This window comes from Chrysemys picta, chromosome 2 (assembly GCF_011386835.1).
Source record: "Chrysemys picta bellii isolate R12L10 chromosome 2, ASM1138683v2, whole genome shotgun sequence".
Classification (NCBI taxonomy): domain Eukaryota; kingdom Metazoa; phylum Chordata; order Testudines; family Emydidae; genus Chrysemys; species Chrysemys picta.
The window spans coordinates 57,546,296-57,567,332 of record NC_088792.1 but is presented as its reverse complement, the minus strand read 5'-3'; the positions used below and the strand labels follow the sequence as shown (position 1 = coordinate 57,567,332).

At 43.0% G+C, this 21,037-nt stretch overlaps 1 protein-coding gene across 13 annotated transcripts in view; it reads right to left on the bottom strand.

Annotated features, from left to right (window-relative positions):
• Positions 1-21,005, bottom strand: part of BZW2 (basic leucine zipper and W2 domains 2) — an 88,673-nt gene extending 67,668 nt beyond the window's left edge. For 4 of the 13 annotated variants that reach the window (XM_005306654.5, XM_005306655.5, XM_005306652.5 and 1 more), the window contains exon 1: positions 12-145. The gene's annotated coding sequence lies outside the window, so the exon portion shown is untranslated. Of the gene's footprint in view, positions 1-11; positions 147-18,276; positions 18,329-18,804; positions 18,883-20,791 lie in introns of those variants that run through there. The other 9 variants (XM_065583190.1, XM_065583193.1, XM_065583194.1 and 6 more) reach the window with 6 other exon arrangements.
• Positions 21,006-21,037: the final 32 nt, after the last annotated feature.

Below are 21,037 nucleotides of genomic sequence, written 5' to 3'. Positions count from 1 at the left end.
ACAAGACTTACCACTTGCGGTAAATTTAATCAACAAAGGTTCATTACAACAGCAGTGACTCTTGAGTAGTTATTAGGAGCAGCATAGGATTTGCCTTGTTCTATGGTCTATATTTAGCTTTAAATGCATTGCGCTCTAATCTGCTCTAGTGAGGGCCAGCCTTTATAAGGTACTCACTAAAGCACTGGCTCAGGAGCAAAAACACTTTCATTAGGAAATTGCAGAAGCACTAGCCTGAGCAAAATAGTTTCTTTCTAAAGAGCTAAATCTAACACCCATCCACAGTGCAGACAATGTAACACACTGAAAGTCACATTTCACAATTCTGTTATCAAATAAATAAAATGTATATGGAGGAAAAGTTTCCAGTTAAAGAAGAAAAGACTTTTGAAATTAAATTCTAACCATAAGGGAAAACTTTGCCAAGTGTTTTTTTTAAAGCAGCACTATAGGGACTGCAGATAAAGAAAATATACATCTTGAATTTTAAGTTGTATACAATGTGTTGCTCACAACAAAATGGACCTATAATGTATACTGAGGCAACAAAACACTCAGGACCTTGAACTTTTACATAAGACCTCCACACTGAAATGAGCCAAAGGAAAGGAGTGTTCTGTAATTCCAGGTAGAAGAACTCTGATTGTCTCTGGGAGTAGAGAAGTATAGGGGGGGAAAGGAGGAACACTCTTCAGCATGTAGTGCTGAAGTAGTGACTCTTCAGCATGCCTCTCACCCAACTGGAGTGCCACAAAAGTTAGGAGTGGCTGGGCGGAGATTGGGGTACACCTGCTCTTGATTCTCTCCTCATGGCCCAAAAGATCTCTTTGTAGAAGTTAATGCTGCTAAGGACAGTCTTCATTTCTGCTCCATATCCAAAAATACTTCCAAGACAGGAGATTATATCAAAGGCAGAGCTAGACTGCCTGGGGCAGAGCAGGATGGACAATATCACAGGGCAGCCCATATCACATCCCAGAAGGGTTCCCTATGGATCCTGGGGATAAGCAAGGATTGGAACCTCTTCAAACTCATTTCCAAAATCCACTAAACAGTAAAAAAACTCTATAAGATGAACCTCCCCTAGTTCCTTGGGTTCTCTGTCCTCCTCTTCTGTATGTTAGTATGGATGGCTCTGATACAGCAATAAGAACTCAAATCTTTTGCAACTCTCTCTAGATCAGGGGTGGGCAAACTTTTTGGCCCGAGGGCCACATCTGGGTGTGGAAATTGTGGGGCGGGCCATGAATGCTCATGAAATTGTGGGTTGGGGTGCGGGGATGGGTTGAAGGCTCCAGCTGGGGGTGTGGGCTCTGGGGTGGGGCTGGGGATGATGAGGGATTGGGGGTGCAGGCAAGTGCTCTGGGCTGGGACTGAAGGGTTCAGAGGGCGGGAGGGGGATCAGGGCTGGGGCAGGGGGTTGTGGCATGGGAGGGGGTCAGGGGTGCAGGCTCCAGGTGACGTGTACCTCAAGCAGCTACCAGAAGCAGCGGCATGGTCCCCCTATGACTCCTAAGCAGAGGCACGGCCAGGCGTCTTTGCGCGCTGCCCTGTCCGCAGGCACCACCCCTGCAGCTCCCATTGGCCACAGTTCCCGGCCAATGGGAGCTGCAGGGGCGGTGCTTGGTGCTGGAGCAGTGTGCAGAGCCCTCTGGCTGTCTCTATGCGTAGGAGCCGGAGGGAGAACATGCCGCTGCTTCTGGGAGCTGCGTGAAGTGGGGCAAGCCCTGGACCCCGCTCCACAGCTTAAAAGGTCTGAAGGGCCGGATGCGGCCCCCAGGCCGTAGTTTGCCCACCCCTGCTCTAGATATATCTAGATATAGGTCTTTTGTTGCAAAATGAAATAGCACTAGTTGCTTACATTCTTCTGAAAACTGTATGGGTTGAACTTGTGAAATTTACACTTTGCTGTCTCTTTAACCTATTTTGATCTAACATCACATGGTGAAAGGGGCAAAAACAAACAGTTGTAGCTGCTTAGTAGTCTTTATAATTAGATACTGACAGCTGTACTCAAATGCCCTCATTGCCTTGAGCCTGCTTATGGGAGCCCCAAACTAACAAACAGTGAGAGGCTAAATGGTTCAGATAAAAGAAAAGCAACAGGCTTGAACCAAAAACACAATCTGAGGTTTGGGGTGGGGAAGAGGGAAAGAGAGGGAGAGGGGAAACCAAAATCAAGAATTAACTTTTAGTTTATCTAAAACCTTCATAGCCCTCTTCATTTTCTGCCAAAACTAGAAGCTGAAATATCTACAAGCCTCAGTTCTTGTAAGATATCAAGCTTGGAATGAAAATAGGAAATATTGGAAACCTATTTCCATACCACGTATTATTAAAAGGCATTATTTTAGTCTAGTTATCTTAACAGAAGCTCTGAAGCATCAAAGATTCTCCAAACATCATTAATATGCCCAAGATCAAGTTATATGTAACAGTTGGTCCATCGCAGTAAAAATTCACTATAATGACTACAGAAAGTGGTAAATCAATGCCAGGCATTGTCAAATGTGAGATACTACTTAAACTCTGCTGAGATTTTTGTCTACCTACACAGGGAATTTTAACAAAAAAAAGTTATCCCCTTTGGTAGGTTACGACACTAGGTATAGACAGCCTTCTGGTTCCAGCTGTGGCGCTCAACACCATGTTGCGTAGACTTGAGCTGAGCACGTTTGATTGCTATAAAGCTAAAAGAGCTGCTGGAGCACCATTAGTACTAGGGTTCTCACTGGCACAGACATTAGCAAGAATTGGAATTCTTTCCCCAGTATAGACAAGACCTAGAAGGCATGAGTTACAGAGAAACAGAACCTCCCACCTATATTTTTAATTGGCCATCTTTAAGCTACATGCGGAAGATCAGATACCATGACTAGGAGATTTCTGAGTCTCTATACTTCTGGGAAATGTACTAAATGTCTAATCTCTCACCACACCACAAAAAGTCAAAGCAGCATCTTTTTTTTGGTTCCAGGCTCAGAGTTTAAGAGCCAAACTACCAAGTAATGAGTTGCAGGACTCCAGTGGCACAAAGAATCACAGAATCATAGGACCGGAAGGGTCCTCGAGAGGTCTTTTAGTCCAGTCCCCTGCACTCAAGTATTATCTAGATCAGTGGTCCCCAAAGTTTTCAGGGTCACTCCCCCACTTACCCCATCTGCGCCTCGGAGCCAGGAGCGGGGCATGGACTGGGTATGGGGGGGGTCAAGACTGGGGCCACAGTTGGGGGCAGGGCAGGGGCCGGGAGTGGGGCTGGGGCCAGAGTTTCATCCATCGGGGCCAAGGCTGAGAGTGGGGCTGGGAACAGAGCTGCGGCTGGGACACAGTTGGGGGCAGAGGCTAGGGATGGGGCCAGATGTAGGGCTTGGAGCTGGGGCCAGATGTAGGGCTGGGGGCAGAGTGGAGCTGAATGGTGCTCCCACCCCATCCTTCGTGGGAGTTGGCCCTGGCTCTGCTGTGCCCCCCCCCCCAAGTTCCTCCAGGCCCCCCTAGGGGGGTGCACCCCACAGTTTGGGGACCATCAATCTAGACCATCCCTGACAGGTGTTTCTCTGTCATTGGAGATTTTTAAGAGCAGGTTATACAATTCACAACCTGCCTAGGCAATTTATTCTAGTGCTTAACTACCCTGACAAGATGATTTTCGTAACGTCCAACCTAAATTGTCCTTGCTGCAATTTAAGCCCATTGCTTCTTGTCCTATCCTCAGAGGTTAATGAGAACAATTTTTCTCCCTCCTCCTTGTAACAACCTTTTATGTACTTGAAAACTATTATGTCACTCCTCAGTCTTCACCAGACTAAATAACCCCAGTTTTTTCCAATCTTTTCTCATAGGTCATGTTTTCTAAATCTTTAATCATTTTTGTTGCTCTTCTCTAGACTTTCTCCAATTTGTCTACATCTTTCCTGAAATGTGGTACCCAGAACTAGACACAATACTCTAGTTGAGGCCTAATCAGCGTGCAGTAGATCAGAAGAATTATTTCTTGTGTCTTGCTTACAGCACTCCTGCTAATACATCCCACAATGATGTTTGCTTTTTTTGCAAGTGTTATACTGTTGACTCATATTTAGCTTGTGATTCACTATGATCCCCAGATCCCTTTCTGCAGTACTCCTTCCTAGGCAGTCATTTCCCATTTTGTATGTGTGCAACTGATTGTTCCTTCCTAAATGGAGTGCTTTGCATTTACCCTTATAGAATTTCATCCTATTTTCTTCAGACCATTTCTCCCATTTGTCCAGATCATTTTGAATTTTAATCCTATCTTCCAAAGCACTTGCAACCACTCCCAGCTTGGTATCATCCGCAAACTTTATAAGTGTACTCTCTATGCCATTATCTAAATCACTTAAGATATTGAACAGAACCGGACCCAGAATGGATCCCACTTGATCTACCCTTCCATCTAAACTGTGAACCATTGATAACTCTCTGGGGACGGTTTTCCAACCAATAATGCACTCACCTTAAAGTAGCTCCATCTAGGTTGTATTTCCTTAGTTTTGTTTCTGAGAAGGTCATGCAAGACAGTATCAAAAGTTTTACTAAAATCAAGATATAGCACATCTACCACTTCCCCACTATCCACAAGGCTTGTTACACGGTCAAAGAAAGCTATCAGGCTGGTTTGACATGATTTGTTCTTGACAAATCCATGCTGTTACTGATCACCTTATTATCTTCTAGGTGTTTGCAAATTGATTGCTTACTTATTTGTTCCATTATCTTTCTAGGTACTGAAGTTAAGATGACTGGTCTGTAATTCTCCAGGTTGTCCTTATTCCCTTTTATAGATGGACAAATATAATGCCATTTTCCAGGCCTCTGAAATCTCTCCCGTCTTCCATGATTTTTTTAATTATGCCGATATTGCCTCACTGAGCTCCTTGAGTATTATAGAGTGTATTTCATCAGGCCCTGGTGACTTGAAAACATCTAACTTGTCTAACTAATTTTTAACTTGTTCTTTCCCTATTTTAGCCTCTGATCCCACCTCACTTTCACTGGCGTTCACTATGTTAGAAGAGCTGCCTTGAACAGTCCTACTAGAGAAAACAAAACATGCCAGTAAACAGCACACAGCTGTTTGTGCTGTCTGGAAAAGTAGCAGTGATTCAGATTATGAACTAACAAAACCTGTAGGTGGAGAATTCATAAATCCCTTTCAGTAGTGATGAACACATTATCATAAGGAGATGCCAGGTTAGAGCGGATGTAGCTGGATGTGATGTAACTACAGTTTCTTGCCAATTTTTTGTCAAGCTTCCCACTGTGATATTTAGCTGGTGTTCAGATTATTTTTTCCTCTATCTCCACAGGCATATCAGAGTGAATTAGTATAGTGTGTGAAGAGCAAAACCAAGGAACACCTTTTACGCAACTTGTATGCTCATCACAGTTGTCGCCAGGCAGCAACTGCTGCAATTACAGCTCTAAAACATTTTCTGTTATAAATATTTTCTTACACCCATAACTTTCTGAGAAATTCAGCTAGGGGGTGGGGATGGGGGGGGGGGGGAGAGGGTTAAGCCTTTCCAGATTTGGTCTCTGTCTAAAAGGTGAAAGTTATTGCTAAGTCTGAGCTAGTTTCACTGCTGGCCAGTATTGTTGTAAAGAGTAGCAATGTCGCTCCCTACAGCCAAGAAGTTTCACTGATGCTGGTTAGGAAAAAAGAGCAGCTAGAGATCTAATCCTCTGCTGCTTCTGAGCCAGGGGGTGGGAAGATGCAGGGATTGGGAGGGACTCCCCCTCTCCTATTTTATAGCCACCACCATCCTCTCCTCCCTGAATAGCATCACTCTTCTGGAGCAGCAAAGGGAAACTGCCAAGACCCTATCACTTTCACAGCCCTTTGGGGAGCAGAAACTGACCAGTATCCTGTTAATTTCAGGTTAATTACAGTAACATGTACAGTATTTCCAGAGTCATTCCCTGACCCCACCAAAAGAAAATATAGGACTTACAAAAAATGCCAGCTCAAGAACACTAGAGACTGGAGAGTTTTATTTAGCCACAGCACAAATGCAGCAAGGGAACAACACTGGAAGCCTCCACTTTTACCTTGGCGTTGTGCCTGTAATGGCCAGCACTAGGGATGCAGCACGTACTAAATGAAGGTCAGATTCTGATACCCTCACTCACACCCAGTAGCACCTTACTCCACAAGTAATTTAAATGGACTACTTATGGAATAAGATTATATTTAACCTGAGAGTACCAAAATCTAAATTAATTTAGATTATATTTAAATATAAAAGTGACCATTATTAATCCTGTGTTTCTCTGCTGGAAAGTTACCTCCCGTGTTATGAACGGATTTTGCTTATTACTCTATAGCACAAGGGTGGCCAACCTGTGCTCCAGAGCCACATGTGGCTCGTCAGAAGTTAATATGTGGCTCCTTGTATAGGCACCGAGTCCGGGGCTGGAGCTACAGGCACCAACTTTCCAGTGTAGCACGTGCTCACTGCTCAACCCCTGACTCTGCTACAGGCCCTGCTCCCACTCCACCCCTTCCCGCCCCCTCCCCTGAGCCTGCCTTGCCCCTGCTCCTCCCCCTCTCCCTCCAAGCCTCCTGCATGCCACAAGACAGCTGATTGGGAAGTGTGGGGGAGCCGCTGATCGGCGGGACTGCTGGTGAGCAGGAGGCGCTGGGACTGGGGGACTGAGCTAATGGGGGACTGCTGACGTATTACTGTGGCTCTTTGGCAATGTACATTGGTAAATCCTGGCTCCTGCTCAGGCTCCGGATGTAGCACGTACAACAACTAGATACCGAACTCTACTTTCATATTTGGAAGAGTGCCTCAGTTGCTACTGGATATCGTGTTCAAGAATACATTAAGATAGTGTAGTAGCAGATTACAAAATATAGTAGGTACTAAATATAACTAGGTGGAAATTTTTCTTTATCATCAATGCCTGGTGGAAATAAAATGAAGGAGAGGGGAAAAGTGTATATCATCATGTATTAGCAGCTGACACTTGAAAAATTAAATACCAGTAATGGACTTTTTTTCAGGAACTGATTAGGAACAGATATAAGATCATTTTGTGAGGATTATGTACTACTAGAAACTTTTCATTTAGCATTCTTCTCGCAAGAGTTTTGTGCTGCTAGAGGATGTCAAAACAATGTACATTTTGGGATACTACAGTATTTCTAAATAAGATACCTTAACTGAACGCCAATCAGGTACAAACTCACATTTGGCATGTCCTTCCAAAACAAATATCCCATGGGAGAAGAAGTGGATGAGAGAGGTTGGTATAATTAGGGGTCAAATTAGAAAAAAAAATTGAGAGTAAAGTATAGTACTCTTCCAAGCTTCACAGACAAAATTCATTCCACTTACACCAGAAGCCACTTAAGACATTTTGCAGATGTTCAAACTATGATTTTTCAAATGCATTGCTGTATTGTTTAGCCTTAAAAAATGTAAACAGACTTTATCTAGGAAACCATAATGGCTAGAGATTGAGAAAGAGAGAAAGTAAGATGAGATTCTGGTGAATAAGGCAGCAACATGAAAGAGGTACCAGTATGTTGTAATGCCACATCTTGGCCCAATCAAATTTAAACAAACTTCAGCAGAAGAGGTTGTAGCAGAGCTAATCTATAATGCAATTGGGAGAAACCTATTTATTAGAATTACCCTATGTCTTTTCTATTGTAGAAGTAATTTATTCAGGAATTTAAAAGGTTATCAGACACCTGCTAACAAAAGTACTACACCAGCTAGATACGAGACAGTATGAAAGACCTGGGTGATGAAAGGGAGCACCAGCAACCCCACCAACCCCAACCCTCCCCCCCCCCCCCACCCAATTAGTGAAGGGAAGGGCATAGATTCCCACCAGGGTGCTGTCCTGAGACCCTGCTGAAGTGCTTCATCTTCTAGATGGCTAGATGTCGTCTCTGGCTAGTAGGGACCTGATGAGTTTGAAACTCCCCATCCCCATGCTGGAAGTTAGAAGGATCCATTTTCTCCCTCTGTCCTCTTTTCCCAATTCTTGAGTCTCCTGACTATTGGACAGAAGTGGGTTCTGCTATTGTCAGCAACACCATACTGCTGGCTGGTATGAGAGAGTGGGGTCCTCTTCTACACTACCCACCTCTTCTGCTTGGTTAGGTCATCCTCCCCCAACAAATAGCTTTTAGTGCTTGCCTCTACTTATGCTAGCTTTCTCCAAAAGTAGCAGAGTGAATGACATTTTTTCCAGTGTCACTGCTGCAATTAATAGCACCAGTAAAACTTACCCGAGAGACTTCACAGTTTCACTTTTCTGATACTTAAAGTTCTAAGCACCAGCAAAGGCAGTGGGGCTTTTCCACTGACTCAGAAATACAGCATTGTAGTAGAGGAAATCCTATAGGTTGTCTTCAGAATGATAAAGGACTAGTTTAAAAAAAAATCAAGTGTAGATTCTTACAGAAAACAATGCCTCCAACTGCCAGGAGAGTTCCCTACTTGTCATTATGTGGATTTTTCAAGCACTAACCATACAGCAAGAACTCTAGTGGCAAATGATACTCCTCTAAGGGAATCTGCCTTCCTGACTTCTCAGTGCAGCTCCTATCTGTCATGGAGAGAGAGAGGCATTTTGTTAAACTATCATTTATTCTGTATATATAGGTTTCTTACTTGACATAAGTGTGTTGCCTATGCTTTTACATGTTTATTTCATCAACTAAACACATACAGGAAAGAGTTATTATTATTAACAGGCAAGACATTCAATTTCTTTTACGCAGTGAAGGCCTCTGCTTTAATAAAAGCCAACTGCTATAAGCAGCAATGCAAGTTTTAGAGGAGGATTCTCTCTTCTTTTGAGAAAATGTGCTAGATAAGGCAGACCACCAAGTTAACGTGTTGCTTTTTAACCTCAGGTTATTAAACCAGTTTTGGGAAACTGGAATTCTAATATTCCCTGGTTAAAAAGATACAGTGCAGGATGTAATTGGCAGTGATGTTGGATGTTATACATATGTAGAAACTAACTCAGATACTCCAAAAATGTCAGTTCACGTCAGTTATGCTGTGAGCAATGTTCACTAGGAAAGAGAAACCCTACAACCAATTAATAACACTCCATATCTCATTACCAGTCTCCTAATCCCTGTGGCTATTTCTTCTCTCTCATGGTTGGTTAGTTACAATCCAGAAAAGATAGATATTTTCATATTTTATAGTTATTCCTAAAGTCCATGATATAATATAAACCAGTAAATATTCAGATGGACAGAGACCACTTTATCAGACATATGAAGTTTCTGTTTTCTAGGCAGTTATTGATGTAATTCTGCTCAAAACAATCAGATGATACATTTTGCACATGTATAGTACATTAATGTGACTGAAATTTCAGGTTGAGAAATAGTTTTATACTTTGAAGTCAAATAAAATAGCAGTGTAAACCTTAAGAGCTAGAAAGCAGAGTGATTAGCATGTCCCTTCTCTAATTTGTATCTGCTTTTCTGTATTACTGACATGCAGTAACACTGCAATCAGATTAAAAACAAAGCCAACTGAGTTGTGGCATAGCGTACTGGATCACTTTAAAAAACTGTCCGGGTTCTCCAGAACTGTATGAACACATACATTTTAACTACCACTATTTCACCTACACAAGACTGGAGCACAGTTACTTGATGTGGTGGCAAAAACGCCATAAACTTCAAAGGCTAAAACCTCGTCTACAGTAGAGTGCCCACCACATTAACACCAGCACAGCATCAGTGGGAAATCGTGGAGTAAAATTCCCTACCATAGTCTGCATTGTGAATTTAAAGATGACATCATACGGTTTCACTTCACTTATGGTACTGTGGGCCTGTTGATCACCCATATTGTTAAGAAATTCCATCCCTAGTAGAATGCCTTATTCTGTAAGAAATTACACTGTTACAATCTAAATTGAATGTCAGTATTGAATCCATTTATTTTTTAAAATTACTTGAAAATTTTCTATAGGAACAGTACAATATGGCAGCAGGTTTTCAGGTATGAAATCAGCAAAATAATGGAGCACTTAGATTGGTTTGTGGTTGTGTGTGTGGCTTGTTTTTTATTAGTATTTATTCAAATCCCAATACAAACTCTTTAGGTTGCATCTACTTGAAGTCTGTAATGACAACAACTCATGTGTGCCAGTTGTTCCTATTTTTATTGCACATTCTTGCTACCATGAGTAATCAGTTAAATCCTACCATACACCCACTCTGTCATGCCAAAAATTATTCATAGTCAAAGGAATTTCAGCACAGTTAAAGGTGTGTGCCATTTTTCTCCCCACATCGATGCTGTTTATAACATTCAAATGTTGTCAAGATCTATCAACCAACAGTAAATTGCAGCCACTGGGTACAGAATGAGAGAGTCAAAAGGAACACAACAAAATGGAAATAAAACAGTGTTCCTGGGAAAATGTTAAATGTTGCAACTATGCTTCAATCAACTTGGACTACTTTGGTGTTTATCATCCCAAGACTGAAAAATGTATTAAGGCTAAATAAATAATCTGTCCAAACTCAAAAGACAGAAAATAAAATAAAACTGTCAGCTGGGGTTTTCACAAATGGGGGATGGAGATGGGACTAGACCGTTCATTTGAGAGTAATTCTCCGAAGATACCACCGAAGGGGGTGGGGGGAGAGAATTGTATAGTACCAGACAATTTCAAAGCCATGCATGGGTCATAGCTCATCACAAGGCAGTGAGAGAAAGAATAAGTCATTTACTGAAAATGTGGTCTCTTGCAACAGTGAGATGGGGAAGTGGATACTTGCACAGTTCCAGTGCTTCAGCTACCTGACTCTGCTAAAGAAGGGAGGAGGTTTGGTTCTAGAAAACTACTAAATAAAACACTGTATGTCACTAGAACACAGAACCTATGGGCAGGGTCGCATGCCACAGCAACAGAATTTGCCACATAATTGTTCTTCAGCATGAGCTTTTGCTTTTAAGTTAGATCTTATATTTAAGGTTGTGAAGAAAGCCTTCCCTCCCAAATGTGAACCAAAATGTAGTTTTTCCATGTGCACAGACTGAAAAAGTATTTGAGAAGTGTGAATCACTGAATTCATCTAAGTTGCATTATTTCTGAAGCCTAATTATGTCAGTCTAAAATGTCATGATTACTAGCTATGTCACTGCTAATCATTTTAGCAGATAATCAACTACTGTAATTATCTTAGTCCTAAACCACATCTCAATCCTTCTTGTGTGTGAAAAGACTTAATAGTCACCTACTCAGATGCTTAGATCTCCAGTTTACCCCCAACAATTTCTAGATAATTAATACCTATACATGTGTAGCTATCTATATAAAATCTGCAGCACACTGAAAATTAAAAAAATTAGGGACAGAGTAAGAGAAATGAATGATACAATCATTAACAGTAAAACAGTCAGTCAATTTTATATTAATTTCAGTAAATATCTTCATTTTTTAGTTTACCTGAATCATTCATACAATGTCCAGTCTGCCATATTGGAAAGCTAAAGAAATCCTGTTCCACTTACCGCCTGATACGCTGGGCTTTGACTATAAACATGAAGTCACCAATAACCCTCTCCCACCCACCTGCAGAGGTCAAGAACTGTGTAGGTAGGGCTACCAATTTCTCCCGCTTTCCCCTTGTCTCCTCTGAACAGATTATGTATTTGATATTGTCTATTTGCCATGTTCCTGGAGTTTACCTTTACTGTCAACTAGAACAACCACTAAGTATAAACCCCACTAATCTGTCTCCACATCTTTCCCATTTTTCTAAAGGTTTTGCTGCATGACCTCTCTGTTCCTAAGGTTTTCACTGCATGACTTTCCCAACCCTAATTCTTTCTTCTGGCCAGGGCTAATTCACCCTCTTTTATAGCCTGGTCGGAGCTAGCAAGATCCATCTGCCAGCATGACTCATCACTTAATTATAATGCACCTTTATGCAAGACTCAGCTATCTGACATCAGGATTACTCAGTTCAGGAGACCTACATTCCAATTCATAGACCTAAAGTAGATCATCCTGTTACAATGAATTTAAAGATGTTCACTGTGAGAAAGTCCTTTTTAAAAAGAATTTCCAACTTCCAAAGCTCTATGAAGCATAGAAACAAATGGCTGCCTATAAGCGAGATTTCTATCATGTGGTAAGAATCACTACCAATTTATTTTTCCTGGCAGAGCTTTCCTGTGTTCTTGGGAACTAAAAATCAACAGAAGAGTAATACAATATGTAAAAACTTTCACCAAGAGCTTCCTATGTAACATATAAATAAAAGTTACTATATGAGAAGAGCATATTGCATATGCTCTGCTGGATTGGGAACAAATTGAACAAGAGAAATTTGAAACATTGTATACCTACAAATGACCAGCTTTCTTGTACATCTCATCTAGCTAGCCTATCACCTAATTATGTTTAGGGTATGGTACAACAAATTTAGAAGTGTCCTTAGACATCACAGAACTGGAATATAGTCCACAAGCACTCCAGGGAGAACCAATAGAAGTTGACAAATGAAAACAATTTTTCTTTCTTTGTCAATGTGGCACTATTACTGGATATTTCAGTTGCCTTTGGATGGATAATCAGTATTTCCAGAATAATGAAAAACAACTGTCACAAATTGGGGAAGAAATCATATTCTTCAGTGATCACTTAAGCATTCAAGCAAGTTGTATCTCTACCCAAGCCCCCATTTAAAATATTCGCCCACATCAACTCTGAGATGAAATATATGGTATCTCTGACATCTCAGAATGGAACTGTTTTTATTTGTAGGCTCTAACAGTGATACACACATAGATGACAGTTTATTGCCTTCAGTGCAGCATAAATAAGGGCCCTTAAATCTGAGCAAGCAGAATGAAAATTCTATGAACAAGCTGAGAAATCATCAAAAATAAAGAGGCAAACTGAGCTTGATAATCACTCAGTGCACAAAGCAATCCTAAATAGTCATTTATAAGGTGGATAGAAAGCTGGCTAGATCGTCAGGCTCAATGGCTAGTGATCAACAGTTCAGTGTCTAGTTGGCAGCTGGTATCAAGCAGAGCGCCCCAGGGGTCTGTTCTGGGGCCGGTTTTGTTCATCTTCATTAATAATCTGGATGACGGGATGGATTGCCCCTCAGCAAGTTCATGGATGACACTAAACTGGGGGGAGAGGTAGATAAACTGAAGGGTAGGGATAGGGTCCAGATTGACCTAGACAAATTGGAGGACTGGGCTAAAAGAAATCTAATGAGGTTCAACAAGGACAAGTGCAGAGTCCTGCACTTAGGATGGAAGAATTCCATGCACTGCTACAGGCTGGGGACCGCCTGGCTAAGTGGCCATTCTGCAGAAAAGGACCTGGGGATCACAATGGACGAGAAGCTGGATAGGAGTCAATATTGTGTCCTTGTTGCCAAGAAGGCTAACTGCATATTGGGCTGCATTAGTAAGAGCATTGCCAGCAGATCGAGGGAAGTGATTATTCTCCTCTATTTGGCATTGGTGAGGCCACATCTGGAGTACTGTGTCCAGTTTTGGGCCCCCGCACTAGAGAAAGGATGTGGACAAATTGGAGAGAGTCCAACGGAGGACAACGAAAATGATTAGAGGGCTAGGGCACATGACCTATGAGGAGAGGCTGAGGGAACTGGGCTTATTTAGTCTGCAGAAGAGAAGAGTGAGGGGAGATTTGATAGCAGCCTTCAATTACCTGAAGGGGGGTTCCCAGGTTGTTCTCAGTGGTGGCAGATGACAAAACAAGGAGCATTGGTCTCAAGTTTCAGAGGCGGAGGTCTAGGTTGGCTCTTAGGAAAAACTATTTCACAAGGAGGGTGGTGAAGCACTGGAATGGGTTACCTAGGGAAGTGGTGGAATCTCCATCCTTAGAGGTTTTTCAGGCCCGGCTTGATGAAGCCCTGGCTGGGATGATTTAGTTGGGGTTGGTCCTGCTTTGAACAGGGGGTTGGATTAGATGACCTCCTGAGGTCTCTTCCAACCTTAATCTATGATTTAGGACCTAATCAAGAAAAATAAACAGTTACTTACCTGTACAGTAATAGCTGTTCTTGGAGATGGGTTGCACACCTAAACATTCCACTTTAGATGTATGTGCACCCAATTCACTCCACTCAGAGACTTTTCCCAGTTGTACCAGTAGGCGATGCATGTGCCCCCTTTTTCCTCATGAGACAAACCAAAAGCATATTTAGCTTGTGATCCACTATGACCCCCAGATCCCTTTCTGAAGTATATGCATGCAGAGAGCTATGTAGGTATATGCTAAGGTTCTGGTATGTCTGTACTCTGCGCGCTTAAGCAGTCCCTCACCTGTTTACCTGCTATTTATATTTGTGCTAGTCAGGCGTGCAGTCGCTGTACAATATATGCCACTATAAGCATAGACATAGCCTTAGACCTGGATGAGAACAGATTTCTAATGACAAGAATGCTGTTCTAGATATGGGACTTCACTCTTTCTCAAACTAGCTAATCAACCAGGTAGGGAAAAATTTGAATTCCTAGACAGCACAGATGTCCCACCACCAACATTTTGTGAATATCCTTGAGGATGAGGCGAGACTGAAGGGCAGGACTGTACACTAGTAGTGCATACCATTTATTATGAACCAAAGAAGCTTTCACTGGCCAGATGAATTGCCATGTGAAAGTACGTGTCCTGCAGGTCGAGGGCAGAATATCCAGTCTCCATAGAAGGGATAATAAAAGCAAGGGTTACCATCCTGAACTTGATTTTTTTGATAAAGCCATTCAGCATTCTTAAGTCCAGAATGGGCCAAAGACCATTTCTTTCTGCGAATCAGATAGCAGGCAGAGAAATCTTTCCCCCTGTGTTGGTAAGGAACTTCCTCTATTGCTCCCAATGCTAACAAAAAAATGGGACTTCTTGATGTCAAAACAATCTCATGAGACAGGTCCCTGGAAAGGGACAGGGAGGGACGTAAATGTGCATCCCTACTTTACTATGCTGAGCCCCCAATTTGTTCAATGTAATCTCTGTCCACACTAAGGGTATGTCTTCACTAGCAACGTTAAAGCGCTGCCGCAGCAGCGCTTTAACATGGCTGTGTAGTCACGGCACCAGCGCTGGATGTGTCTTATCTGTCCCATGAAACGAAATCCACATTCTTCTAGTCAAATTCTGCTTGATACAGTACCTCAAACTCATACGGCAGTAGTGAGAGGTATCAGCATATAATCCGCGGGTTATGGTCTTTCATGACACTCAGTTACTGGAGGTGTGCCTGATCCATCATGAGATGGAATGGCTGTCCCCATAAATAACAGCAAAGTGCTTCAATGGCCCATTTTACTGCCAAGGCCTCCTTTTCTATCACTGAGTATGCCACTTCCCAGGACACAATTTCCAGCTGAGGTGAAGGATTGGGTGTTCTCCTCCCTTCACCTCTTGGGACAATATGGCCCCCAGACTGATATTGGAGGCATCCGTCTGCAAGATGAGAGGTTTCAAAAAAAAAAAAAAAAAAAAAAAATCGGGGTGGAACAGGATGGGTTCCCAACACAGTTGATCTTTTCACTGGACGTTCTGGGGGGCTGCATCTTTCACCAGGTCCATCAGCAGAGCCACAATCATGGTGATATTAGAGATAAACCACCTATGACAGCCTGCCAGTCCAAGGAAGCACTGTACCTATACTTCATGGTAGGTTCAGAGTTTTCCTACCAATGGCCACAGGCACACACACACCCCTCCACTGTATATCCCAGGTACATCATCTTTTGATTAGGTAGGTGGCATTTGGTGAGGTTAGCTGTAAGTCCAGCACTTCTGAGAGCCCGCAAAAACCACTGCAACAGGTTTTAAATGTTTATTCCAGGACTTGCTAGAGATGATGATGCCATAGTTGTATGCAGCTGCATACTGACCATGAGGCCAAAACACTTTGTCCATAAGCCTTTGGAAGGTGGCTGCCATGCCACGCAGGCCAAACGGCATTATCTTAAATTGGTACAGGCCAAACAACATCTAAAAGGGTATGTTTTCGCAGGACTCTGGAGTCAAGGGGATATGCCAGTAACCCCTGGGTAGGTCAAGGGTGGTGACATACTTGGCAGCCCCTAACCTCTTGAACAATTCATCATTAGGTGTCAAACTGGACACCATGCTGACCTTCCAGAAGTCTATGCAGAAACTGGTCGACCCATCACGTTTAGTTATCAACACTATAGGGCTTCACCACTCACTGTCTGACTCTCCAACCACCCCAAGACCTATCACAGCTTGTAGTTCCTTCTATACCATTTCCCAAATGCACCTTGGCAATGACCAAAAGTTCTCATCCTTTCCCCCCTGTTTCGGTCCCTATGTGATGGAACACCAGGTGAGTCTGTCCCAGAACTGCAGAAAAGAGTGGGTGAGTTTCTGGATCTCCTGCCTTAGCTCCTTCTATAGGAACTCCCAGATAAAATTGCCTTGTTGTATGCCTGTGTTTGCCCATTGGCTAGATTTTCGCATACTCCTCTAAAGGTCTTTAACTTCTCTCTCAGCCACAGCACATACTGTACCGAGTTTGTGACCTTGGAACTTAGTTCCTTCCACATCTCCCCAAGGAGGTCTACTACTCTCCTCACCTGTCTCCATTATAATAATTTGAATGGGGAGAATCCATTTTGATACCTGAGGAACTTTGGGGATGGCAAAAGGAGTGATGGAATTGGTTCCAATTGGGAAGTTCGAAGGCCACTAACTTCTGCATACTTTTCAAGGTCTTATTAAATCTCTCTACCAGCCAGTTAGATTCAGGGTGGCACTCTGACCTCCTTAAAGCTTTTATCCTCAATACTCTACTTGGTTCTTTCATAAGTTGGGACAAAGTTGGTGCCCTGATCGGTTATTAGCTCCTGAAGGATCCCCACCTGGTTGAACATTTTCATGAGCTCCAGGGTAGTTGCCTTCATGGAGCAGAGTGGAATTGCCTCAGAGTACCTTGTAGCATAGACTAATATGACTAGTATGTGCTGGAATCCAGGTGCATTCTTTTCCAATGGGCCCACCAGGTCCAACAGGGTCCCTTCCTCGGGGAGGGGTATCAGCGGGGCCCAGGGTACTTTCCCTTGATTTGTCCACTGGCATTCCAGACAGGAGACGCAGTACTTTCATACCAGCCAATAGAAACAAAGTATCACTTGGTTAGGAGTTTTTTTCCCCCCAACCAATGTGCCCCTCACAGGGTAGGGCATGTGCCAGGTGTAGTATTTCCTTGGGGTACTTTTTTGGGACAAGCAATTGCACTTTAACTTTCCCCATCTGATGGGCCTTCTCTGCTCTATATATTCTCTCTCACTTCTAGCTTGAAGTATGGCCATTGTTTCAGGAACCGAGGTTTCAGCAACTCACCATTGACCCAAGTGACCTATTCGCAGGCACTTTCCAACTTTGGGGTCATTTCTTTGTTTTTCAACGAAACACAGATTGTCAGAAAACATGTCAGTCATTGGCAGCTCACTTAATTCCTCCTATTGTCCCCTCTGGGGAAAGTCCATGCCACGCCACTCAAGGCAACATCCATGGAGGCTGCCGTTCATTCTCCTGGGTACTCCTTCTCACCTATGCTTGCTGTGGCTTATGGCTCTACTCTCTCCCCATCTCTGGTGTTGGTAGCAGTCCCTCCCAGAGGTTCCCTGATCTCAGACCTCATCAGGTACCTACAAAACCTCCAGTCTTGCCTGATTATCACCATCCTGCATAGGGAGTATGCCCAGCAGCTGCTGAAAGGCAGGGCCTTCTTGAGCCAGTACCGTTCCAACACTCCTTGTACCTTAGTGTGGGCTCTGGAAACCCCATGTCAGAGCTTCTCAAAATTAAAAAGTCACAAATCCTTTTTAATGGAAAGTGATAAGCAACCTCAACACAGGGGTCACTACCAGCCCTCCCTCACTTGTCAATCTATTTAGTTAGAGAACATTTACAAAGCAGCTAAAGTTTTTTGTTTAAATTTTGAATGGAAGAGACGATGGCAAAGCATGGCAATCCAAACAGTCCCAGTAATTAAAAACTAGTGGACAGAAGAGAAGTAATCTGGAATGTATGGGTACAATAAAACAGAATTCACAAGCACTTGCATATTTATTATAACAACATCAACAAAACAAGACATACGTTATACATCTATGGACTTCATTGATTTTTGAAACTCAGTGAGGCAATTCACACCACTGAAACAATGGAGCAGGATTTAAACACCACAAAAATATGTTCAAATAAAATGATAATGATCTGACTTGCACCTACCAATGAAAGAAAATTCAGTTGGTTGATTAAACAATCTCTTAAAAGATTACCTCTGAAAGAAACAAAAAAACAGCATAAACTCAATGTAGCTTGAAAATTCTTAAGAAACATCTTTACTTTCCTGTTTTCGTTAAGCTTCTCGGGTGACTACGGGTATGTCTACACTACCACTTATGTCGGCAAAACTTATGTCACTCAGGGGTGTGAAAAAACACACCCCAATCGACATAAATTACACCACCATAAGCGCCAGTATGGGCAGGGCTATGTTGGCAGGAGAGCTTCTCTCATCAGCATAGAGCAGCTACACAAGAGATCTTACAGCAGCGCAGCTGCATCAGTACAGCTGTGCTGCTGTAAGCTCTCTAGTGTAGACATAGCCTAAGAAATGCATATTGGAAGCTCTCTGAGCCCTCAGTTAGAGGAATGGAGAGTTGAATCCTTAACAAAGAGCATTTTATCCTTGAGTATTTTAATGGAGAAGGTTCAGAGAAGAGACAAGAATTATTAAAGGATTAGAAAAAATACCTTATAGTGAAAGATTCAAGTCTACTTAGCTTGTCAAAGAAAAGGTTAAGGGGTGACTTGATCACAGTCTATATGTACCTATACAGGGAACAGAAATGCAATATTAGAGATGTCTTCAATCTAGCAAAGGTATAGCAAGATCCACTGTCTGCAAGTTGAAGCTACACTAATTCAGTCTTAAAATGAGGCACAATTTTTTAAACAGTGAGAATAATGAACCATTGGAACAACCTACCAAGTGTTATGAAGAATTCTCCAACACTGGCAATTGTTAAATCAGGATTGGATGTTTTTCTAAAAGATATGCTCTAATTCAAACAGGAGTTAATTCTTCAAAGTCCTATGGCTTGTGTTACGCAAGAGGTCTGACTAGATCAGTGGTCCTCAAACTATGGGGCACAGAGGAACGTTCAGCAGGGTGCAGTGGGGCTCAGGCCAGTGCTCACAGGGGGTGGGGAGGGAGCACCACCCAGGCCTGCTCTGCCCCCAGCCCCGCTCCAGCCCCAGCCACCACCCTGGTTCCCAGGGAAAGGGGTGGAGGGGAGGAGGCGCAGACAGGTTCCATTAAGGGGGCAGGGGAGCTCAATAGAAAAAATTTGGGGACCACTGGACTAGATGATCACAATGATTCTTCCTGGCTTTATAAACTACAAAAATAAAGAGTTTTTAAAAATCGGAATGAAAGTTACTTCCCCTCTAAATTTATCAGATTTCATTTCCTAGGTCCTTGTGATGCCATAATACGACCAGTTCTCCAGTCAGCCAGAGTCTTCTTAAGTAGACAAGATCTGAATTCAGGGTGGATTAACTAATTCAAAGTAATTTAACTCCTCAAGCAAGAAACCTTGATTTAAATACTCAATTTTAATATTGATTTGCATTTTTACTTTGTTATTTTCCTAAAGAAAAGATTCTTATCAGCTGGCATAATTTGAGATAAAGGGAGATACATAAATGTGTATAGATATTGTGTAAGTAATTTTATAGATTAACAAATTTATTAAAATTCGTAATTTTACTTTAATTATGTTAGAAAATGACAATTTATCTTGAATGGACTCTGTTGTATTTCAAGGATCTGTTAGTTTTACATTGGGACTTTAATCCATATAACTGCAATGCCATTTCCTTTTGATGGATGAGTATAAATAGATATAAAGAGTATAAATGCATATTTAGTAAAATTTCCAACTGCATATTTTCACAAGTCTTGAACCTTGAGTCTTGATGGAAAAAAACCATCTATTTGAAAGGTAATTAAGTCTGTGAGCATAAAAATAAAATAGAACTGGACATAATTAAACAAATCCCAAAGGTGTTTCTGACCCACAAGTCAGCAGACACCTGCAACCACAATTTGTTACTTGCAATCCTGAAAAATAACCTCAGCAGTCTTTTTTTTAAATCACATGGTGATATATTTAAAATAATACCACAAGGGTCAGACCTCACTGCCTATAATTCATGCAGGAGGCATATTTTAAAACACAACCAAGCTGGGAAATCCAACTACCAATTGGATGGGGGTGGTCGTTATAATGCAAAGGTTGCGATCCCCTGAACTCCTAGGGTGGTAGTGCGCATCCCTGTTTGAAACTGCAGCGTACCCAGCAGCCGACCCACTGCTCCACACAAACTCTTATTTTTGTTATGCTACACAACTAAGCAGCCACCTGCTTCATCACAGCCCGTGAAACGAGGGGCAACGCAGGGCTAAGCCATTCGTTTCCACCTCCCTGCAGGGCTGCCGTGCCCGGAGAGCTCCCACAACCACCACACGCAATAACCCACCCCAGCTCCAGAGGGACCAGGCGGCTCGGTGCCCGGCTGATGCCCAAGACAATTTGTGGAGAAGCGTGTCCAGGATGGAGGCGCGCGCGCGCGCACACACACACACACCAGCCAAACTCCCTCTCGCTTCCCCTGCCCCCGGGGTCTCCCGCCTCCCTTCACGCTTCTCCCCGCCAGAGGGTCCCGCCACCCTTACCTCTGGGGGCTGCCCGGCCGCAGGAGCACAAGCCGGCACGCAGCAGCCACACACAATGAAGCGGCGAAGGACAGCGCCGCAGAGATACATTAGCGCCCCAGCTGTTCTCCCCCTCCTCTGGGCCATACCATCAGTCCACTAACGCGGGGGGGGGGGCGAATTGGAATGGAGAGGACAGGACCCACCACCCCGAGCGCGGGGGCCTGGGCCCTCCCCCGCGCAGAAGGCAGCGTGGCCGGCCCTTTG